Source organism: Raphanus sativus, chromosome 6 (assembly GCF_000801105.2).
Source record: "Raphanus sativus cultivar WK10039 chromosome 6, ASM80110v3, whole genome shotgun sequence".
Lineage (NCBI taxonomy): Eukaryota > Viridiplantae > Streptophyta > Magnoliopsida > Brassicales > Brassicaceae > Raphanus > Raphanus sativus.
In genome coordinates, this window is record NC_079516.1 from 5,743,418 (window position 1) to 5,753,234 (window position 9,817).

Consider the following 9,817-nt stretch of genomic DNA (forward strand, 5'->3'; position numbering starts at 1 on the left):
TCAATCAAGAATTCCAAGAATCTCGTGAATTAAATCAATAACCATGTCAAAAAAATCAGTAAAAAAGGAAACTTTCTAGTTTATTAAACTCGAAACTTTCTAAAACAATGAATAAAAAACAATGCTTAATAGACACTCTAATCAATAAAAAGAAAAGGGCTAAACCCTACAATGTTACTTGACGCGCAAGCCATTATAATGTTGCTTAAAACCCTAATTACATATGACCATAAATTTATGTGGTGCGCAGGTTACTTACAAGTAGAGTCACGATTATTGAAACAATAGCGACGATGATATCGGATCTTCCTAGGGACATGGCAGAGGAGGTGCTCTCTAAGCTTCCGATTACATCGCTACGAGGAGTGCGAATTACCTGCAAAAAGTGGAACACTATATCAAAAGATCGGAGCTTTACAAAGAAGTACACCAGTGCTGCAAAGCAGAAGCAGAGGAAAGAGTTTCAGGTGGTGATGATTCTCAACAACAAGATTTACTTGATGAGCGTCAATCTCCTCAATCCATCTATAGAGCGTATAGGTAAACTCGTTAGCGAAGTCGACATATCTAACATCTTTCACTGCCGCGGTTTATTGTTATGCGTCACCAAAGACAGAAGTAGGCTTGTTGTTTGTAACCCTTTTAATGGGCAGACAAGATGGATTCAACCCAGAGATTCTTACCACATATATGATAGATACGCCCTCGGATACGAGAAGAAGATCAAGTACTCGCAGCGTAGCCACAAAGTCTTGAGATTTTTGTATGATTACAACGGGAAACCAAAGGGCCCAGTATGTGAGTTTGAAATCTTTAGTTTAAACTCCAACTCTTGGAAGGTTGTTGATTTCAATCCAGACTGGTATATACCGTTTCTTTACCGTGGCGTCTCTCTCAAGGGCAATACTTACTGGTTTGCTGAAGAGGAGCTTGGACTACGAGAAAGAAGTAGAAGACTCTTTTTACTCTGTTTCAACTTTACAACAGAGAGTTTTGGACCGCGTCTGCTTCTGCCTTTTCTTGGTGTTTATGGAGACACGGTGATTCTATCTTGCGTTAGAGAAGAGCAGATTGCTGTGTTATATCAGGAATCTGGTGCACCTGCTCACACGTTGAAGATATGGATTAGTAGCAAGGTTGATCCCAATAAGAGTGTCGTGGAACAAGGTGTTCTTAGCGGTTGATATGAAACCATTAACGGGTTTTCAGTTTCTGGATCGCGCTGGAAGTTTCTTTGTTGACGAGGAGAAGAAGGTCGTTGTGGTTATTGATAGGACTAGAGGGACGTCTTGCCCCACTCGTAACATGGCTTACATTATTGGCGAAAATGGATACTTCAAAACAGTCGATCTCGGAGATTTTGCAAAAGGAGATATTAGTCGGCCACTTGTGTGCTCTTATGTTCCAAGCTCGGTGAGAATTAAGCAAACTGCACCACCAGACAACCAACGGAACATACCATCCTAATCTGTTAACTTGTCATTGTTGTCTCTGTTATCTTTTGTCATTTTTGATTATTTAGTGTACTAGTTAAACATGAGAATTAATCAGGTGATCACATGCTCCTTGTCTTTTGATTATTAAGTGTTGCTTCTTGGACCCTTAATGATCACTAATTCATGCCTTATTCAGTGCTGAAGTCCTTATGAGTTTGTTTACCACACACAAACTAATCTCTCAATGCTTGTTTGGATCATTTTCCATTGCAACACTGTTAAAGCTTCCCCTCCATTCACTTGGTTCAACTCTTCTTGGTTAGGTCACATTCACCTCTATTTACGGCCGCATACTTCTTCCACGTATAACATATCGGAGGACAAAAGTCACAAAACTCAAGCACTTCAAAAATATTTTGTTTGTAGCGATTTGTGAAGCATCTTTAGCAGTATTTTTAAATCCAACTCTGAACCAGGCAACTTTCAGGATCACCTAGTTATTGGATCGATCTCGGACTAACTATGCGGGTTAATAAATTAACTAGTAATAATATAAAGTAATATACTACCTATTAAAAAAATTAATAGATATATAATATTTCTTCAAAAGCTATATTAATGTATTTAAATTTTTTTTATTAGTTTAATTTTCATGTCTCATACAAAATATTTTAAATATCATATATTTAAACTACAATTTTTTTTAACAAGTTAGGAGTTAGAAAATATAATAGAAAACAAATGAAGATTTGAAATAGTAAATTTTAAATATCTAATATGAACGATAAAATTAATTGTAAATCCAAAATCAACCAAAAATAAAAATATCAAAATTGTAATTGATTGTGATAACCAAAATAAACCAATACCAATACCAAATCAAATCATCTAATTTTAGTTCTCTCTAAGGTGGTATAATTAATCTTCATCAAATTCTAAAAATCATAAATAAAATAGTTTAGTCAATACTATATATGATAAAATTTGAAAAAGTTCAACAAAATCGAAAGAGACAAAACGTTAATGAAAAACTACAAGTAAAAAAGCTAAATTTTTGTTTAGACTATAAAATAGATTTTAATAAACTAGATTGAAGAAAACTAAGAAAAAACACTCACTGATTTGGTCAGTGGTTCAATCGATAGTTGAATTGTCGGATTTAAGGTTTTTACAGGTTTAATCGGGATTTCAAATAATTGATATTTTCAAACACCCGAACCAAATTACTTATTGGGTCATCATGTTTTGCTGGTTTGAACCGGGTCAGGTATAAAACACTGATCTTTAGTGTGCAATGGAGACTTTACTCAACAGTGATGGCTAAGCACGTGAAACTTATGTAAAATATTGGATGCAAAATTAGTCTGTATACAGTACGTCAATGACAATTCCATAACATAAGTTAATAGGTGAATATGAAGACAAAACATAGAGGAAACCCACATAACTTGCTGGATTAAGCTTTAACTGGTGGGTGTTTATTTCATTTTTTAATTTTTTGGTTTATACGATTATTTTGTAATAGTTATTTGTAATATATTGAGTTTTTTTTGTGTGTTTGTAATATATTTTGTAATATATAAAGAAAGTTTAAAATGAACAATGATAGATTATATACAAAATAATTTTGTATTATATAAAGAAAGCTTGACCTGCACATCTGTGCATATATTAATTTCTATTTTTTGTAAAAAAAATATTATATTGTACGAATAATAGTCCGTGTTTTTGAATTTACTGAATAAAATAACTGTTTAATATGAAATTTTAATAGTTTATACTTTATACTCTTCCACATTTAGTATATTTAACTTTTATTAGACTATTATTTATATAAAAATATACATAAAATTCTGTATTTTCGTATACGCATGTTTACTAATATAAATCAATTATTTCTTTGTTTTAATTATGTTATGTATTAAAGGTAGCCGAACATGGAAATACATATATTTGAGTTATGTATATCACCATATTATTAATATAAACCTCCACAGTAACAAAGAACATTTNTTTTTGAAAAGATATTCATTACATTTCTGTTATTATAAGCATCTTATATTTTTAGAAAATATTTTTTGTTTGGAAGCAATGGTAAACTGATTTGCGTAAATTAATATCATTGGATTTTTTAAGGAAAGTAAAAGAGATTTAAGAAATGATTTAATAAAATAGAAAAAGATATAGATTGCTTAAATATAGGGTTATTTAAATCATATAATAATAAGGAAAGAACGAAACACGTTAGGGAAAACAATAAAGATGGTTGTTATAAATCGGATCATTAATTAATATCGGATCATTTAATTAAAATCATTAAAGTAAAATAAGGTTACAAAAAGTCTCGTTTAATAATAGGTAGGTTAGTTTAATATTAATATGTGGAGGTCCAACTTTAAAATCTACCTAGAAAAAGTTGTAATATTTCTGTTTTAATAAGATAGATAGAAGTAGTAAGATAACTATCCATGTTGATGCAAGCAAGGAATCACAATGGACTAGGACCATTAACAACCCTAAAAGGCACACAAAATGTCGCTAAAATCTTGATTGCAACGATAATCCCATTAACAAATTTACATAAATTTAACGAACCAAAAGAAAAAAAAATACTCAAAAGGTTCGGTGGTGGTTCAACTGATAGCCAAATTATCATAATTTAAAGGTTTATTATAGGTTTTATCGGGTGAATTATTTAGTGGGTGATTTGGGTTTGTTGGTTCGGCTCCCGGTATGAGTCTGATATAAGAATACGGACACTACTACTTAGAGATATTTAAATGGATTCAAAACTCGTGGATTCAAACGAGTTTAGTATAAACAGGCTGACCGGTTATCTGTTTATTATCATGTAAAAGTAAATAGGTTTAAACGGATCAGCCTGTTTAGACCCATTTTGTCAGCGGATATACCCGTTAAACAAATTGGTACTCGTTTATGTTTGTTTATGATTTAGAATACAAACAAATTCTAATAATATAAGTATATAACTAAAAAACAAAAAAAAAAATTATGCATTGGTTCAATGGATAATCGGATTCTTGGTTTCAGCGGTTTTCGTGAGTTTTACCAGATGATTAAATAATGATTTCTTCCTAAAATCAAACCGGATTACATACTGGATCACCGAATTTACTAGGTCAACCACAGGGACTAATCGGATTTCAAAACACTGAGTGGAAGTTTATAGATATGCAACATCACAAAGTCAATTACAATTATTAAAAAAAATTACTAATGTTTTTTAAATAGTATATACAGATACAAATAAAAAGAAAAACACAAATATAATTACAAAAAACACAAATATAAAAATTAAATTTCTAACAAAAAAAATTGAAAACAAAAAACATACCCGCCCTTTCGAAGGGCGAGTCAGAATCTGGATAAACGAGTACCAATTTGTTTATTATCTTCTTCTTCTTTTTATATATATCTTTTTTTAGTTGGACTCAACTAACATCAATTGGACATGTTCCAAATTTAATAGTATTGATATTTGTTTTTTTTTTCTGTTTATATTTGTATTTTTAATCATATTTGTGTATAAATTTTAATCAAAATATATTTTATTAAATAATAGCAATTTAAAACTTGATATGGTATACGAACGATTAAGGCTGGATTACGGGTCGAACTCATCCCGCTGACCCGCCAACCAGCTGATTTTCAATTTTGTTTGGTTAAAAAATATGACCGCACAATCCGCAAACAAAAAATTTTATACCCGCACCCGTTCCACTTAATTTTGTGGTTATCCGCGGATTATATATATATATATTTAAAAAATTATTATTTAATTTAATTGTTATAAAAATATAGTTATGATAAAAAAAATTACACAAGATTTAAAATTTCAATTATATTTTTAAATTCCTGTATTTTTAAAGAAATATTTACTTTTTAATTTTTATTTTTATATACTTTGCGGATCGATGGGTAGCTGCGATCCAAAATCCACCAACCCACATTCACCCGCATAAAATAATCATAACCCGCACCCTCAAATCGATTTTTCAAATAATTGAATCAAACTTATGGAATATATTTTTTTTTTATCTTTAAAAATATATAATTTTCATAAAATATAAGTTTTTTGCAAATATGAGTTTCTAAAATATGATTCATGTACACAGACTTATCAGTTTAGAGTTAATTAGACTCTCAAATAGGAGTTGGTAATTGCTTTCAAATCTGTTAGCCTATATTCTAAAATGAACTGCACCAAAAACTTTCTAGAAACTCAAATATATAAATGTTGTTATTGATTGGAAAATCGGGATCTAAAATTAATTGGGGTTAACATTAAGGGCCATTTATAATATTATATACATATAGGGATTATATTTAATTCCGTGCTTAAGAAAGATAGTAGACATTTGGTTTAGTGGTTAGTTAATACCTATATGTGGTACAGGACGCGGGTTCAAGTTAAGGTAATGTCATTTTGGTATTATTTGTATTTTTGCGTTAGGTTAAATTAAACAGAAAATTACAAAATTATCCTCATCTTCAACCTTTATTTCTCTACGATTTTTGATGGCCGTTTTTCTTTTTTTCTTTTCACGATTTTACAGTTTCGCTTGATAATCTTATGGATTCACACCTAAATATAATAGATCTATAACCTGAAAGTGATTTCGAATGAGAAACTACAAAACAGTAAGTTTTTTTTTCCGGGGAACTGGCCGTATAAGGTTGGTCAATTCACTACAGTTGCCTCCGCTTCACGTTTATCCGGCTAGTAATCGGTAGCCGTCGAGTAACCACTACGTTAACTTGGTGGATCCCAATCACATTTGTATATGGTGTACATTCGTGTCCTTCCTGTACATTCGTTTAGCAATCGGCCCGAGAATGAAAAGGTGTATTGTATTAAAGGATAGTTTGATTAGTAATGGGCAGTTACAGAAAATTAAATAATGTATATTAAAAGAGAGTTATAAAATTAAAAAAGTGGACATCACTTACTATCAATTGGACATGTTGAAGAATTAATAGAATAGATTTACCGAGATAAATGCGTTGAATACAGATTGGTATGGGAACTATTTAAGAGATTATATAGACACGACTGAATATTGAGTATATTTACTGAGATAAATGCGTTGAATACGTTACTGACCAAAAAGAACTTGGTATGGGAACTATTTGAAAGATTATATATACACGACTGAATACTGAGTATATTTACTGAGATAAATGCGTTGAATGCGTTACTGACCAAAAAGAGCTTGGTAGGGGAACTATTTAATAGTGTTGATATATACACGACTGAATATTGAGTGAAAGGGCCATTCATTCATATACAATACTTTAAGAGAGAAAAAAAGGTTAAAATAGGAATGGGTTTTTTAGCAGTGCTTATTGGTCTCTTGATCATGAGTATGTGTATATGTGTAGCGATGTCTCACGCTCAAGATGATTTCTCTTTAACCGGTTTCGATAACCCAAGAACAACTGTCATGATTATCAATGATCTTGCAGATCCTCCTCTACCATTGAGATATCATTGTAAATCAAGAGACGATGATCTTGGAGACCGAACCATGGCACCAAGAGGATCGTGGTTTTTTCAATTTAAACCTAGTGTTTTTGGAAATACAAAATTCAGTTGCAGTTTCAGCTGGGGAAATGAGTCGCATTATTTCGATATCTACAAACAGAATAGAGACAGATTGTTTGCACGGTTTGGGTGTAGAAGATGTGAGTGGAAGATACGCAAGGCCGGGATTTGTAAACTTAACAAAGACAATGGAATGTTTGATGTTTGTTTTCCTTGGAATTAGGCATTGTTTAAAAGCAATTAGAATATCTCTATTTCCACATATGTTTGTCTACGGCAAATTAATAGAAATAATAATAATATACTAGCCTTTCATCTGCTCACATGCACGGATATATTTTCATCTGCCTTGTATATATCATCATATAAATAATTATAAAATTAATAGCATTTTTATATATACCATCATATAAATAATCACATATATCTATGTTATTTAATCATATTATTTTTATTTGAAATATGTATATAAAATTTAAATTTTGTTTTATGATTATATTAGACAAATGATGTTTTCAGATAATTAAATCAGGCCATCTTTATTTATTTTAAAATAGTATAAATATATAGTTTTTTATAATATAATAGATTTCTACTTTTTAATAATATAAGCTCATAATTTTTTTTATACTGCTATTCATGTTTCCAAATAATATTATTCATTTTTATACCGATATTCATATTTTAAAATAATTTCAAAGATATTTTAGTTTTAATAATATAGATACATATACATTGTATTAACTTGCATGTAACGCTATTTCCGTGATTTATGACTTTTACAATAAAAGAAATTTAGCCATCCTCTTTGACACTAAACACAACAGCAAACAAAGTTAATGGTAATTTTTAAAAGAAAAAAATGACAACGAATTCGTTACAAAACTTGAATGCGTCGATAAAGTCAGGACAGCTGAAATTTAGTTACTTTTAGATGTGACATTGAAAACCAACTCTTACTTATTAGAGAAACCAAGGTGATCTCTTAATGGGCTAGGCCTACGTGAAATGTGAACTCGCCACGTCAACATCCCATTTCAAAAGGAGGTGACATATCTGAGGAGCTTGTCAGAGAGGGAGAGAAAGGGGAGACGGTTGGTTAAGTGAGAGTAAACGTTCACCATTGAAAATATGGCTTCTTCATCATAGCAAAATGGACAGAGATTTTGCTAGCGCAACACTCACCGGAAAAGCTCGATGGTAGGCATGACATAACCGTGGTAACAGACTAACAGCGAGCCAAACTACATAAACCTTGGCTTTCTGGAACTCCTTAGCTACCAGCGACAGAAATCAAGTTCAGATCTGAGCTCAGAGAGGATTCGAAATTTCAACTCCTTACCCTATTTATTTTTCGACTTTTGTTTTACTCATTGTTAGAACTGCAAACGAAAAGAAAGATATAAAGCTCAATAGAATATAGATACTTCCATTCTATATTCTATGCTTGTATTTATATTTTTTAGAAAATTTATCATTAGTAAACAGAAATGCTTGAGCTTACTAAATCCGGTAGTACTACTAATAGTACCATCAAGGTTTTCGTGAAATAGTTATGTATGTTGATAACGTGCTATGCTCTCTTTGAATCACTTGCATTTGTAGCCACTCTTTCGTCTCACTCCCTCAAAACTATTCTTTTCTTCTAAATCATCAATATTCTACCATCCGTTGTTAAACTCAGATTGTTCTTATGTCTTGGTGTCTGTCTTGTTTTATCCGTAACCCTATAAGCCCAAAGCTCTTCACAACAACATTTTTTGATCCATTTGCCTATGAATGTTAGAAGAAAAGAAATAAATATGCACATGTCTTTTGCCCAGAATTTAACAAGACCATTAAGCTGAGCTGAGCCTCTTTTACCTTTAACTCATGCGTATATATGCACGTGTCTTTTTCCCAATAAAATGCACACAAGTCTAGACTTAGGCTACTATATATCTGTTAATCATTTCTTATTTCTCATTACATAATCTACAGATCAAACACCATCAATATTCCACACGGTCTCCACAACCACCATTTTGATCAAATATCATGTAGACTTTGAATGGTAACCAAAAAATAAAGATGAATATTGAGTTCCTTATCATTCCAAAAATAAATTATCATTTATAAGAAATGTTTTTTTCTACTCATTCTTTTTTTTTAGATGAAAATAGAACAAAATTATTCCTTGTTAAATTTAATAAGAAACAAACATTTTTTTTTAATTTCTATTATTTTATTTATATACATTTCTTTCCTATTCGATCTTCTCGTTCTCGAAAAGGTCATCAGTAGGAGCCGTAGACTCTCGTACTCCAATTGAATCTGTAGGTGTGTGTGTGTGTCTTTTTGTTTGGTAGATTGAGAGATTCAAAAGAATGAAAAAAATACCAAGTTAGGGCATTGAATAAGTTACTAAGTTAGCGCATTGAAATGTTACTGAGTGGGCTTGAAAAGGGACTAATTAAAATTGATTAGTTATTCGTATTTCAAGACTAAAGTGCATTAAAAATATTACTAAGTTAGCGCATTAAATATTTTACTGAGTTAGTACACTGAATATACTAATGAGGAACAAAACTTAGGTTCATCCCTTAGAGTGAACCTCTATATTCACCTAACAATAAAATTTAGTTATTTGAGATTTGATCTATACTATTAAAGTAGATGCATGTTTATGAATCTGCCCCTAAAATTTCTAAGTAATTACAAAAATTGTATTCTTTTTTTCCAGCATTATTTGCAACCAATCAAAAGTTATTATTTTTTAATTACATTAAAAAATATTTAATATAATTCAATTCTTATTCTTTTTGAAAATTTTGTT

At 30.8% G+C, this 9,817-nt stretch overlaps 1 protein-coding gene and 1 pseudogene across 1 annotated transcript in view; one reads left to right on the forward strand and one right to left on the reverse strand.

The window, feature by feature from the left end:
- The window catches only part of LOC108813657 (uncharacterized), a 13,522-nt gene that overhangs the window by 2,541 nt on the left and 1,164 nt on the right, over positions 1 to 9,817 (reverse strand). The gene's annotated exons all lie outside the window — the stretch shown is intronic.
- Positions 255 to 1,467, forward strand: LOC108807676 (F-box/kelch-repeat protein At3g16740-like; annotated as a pseudogene).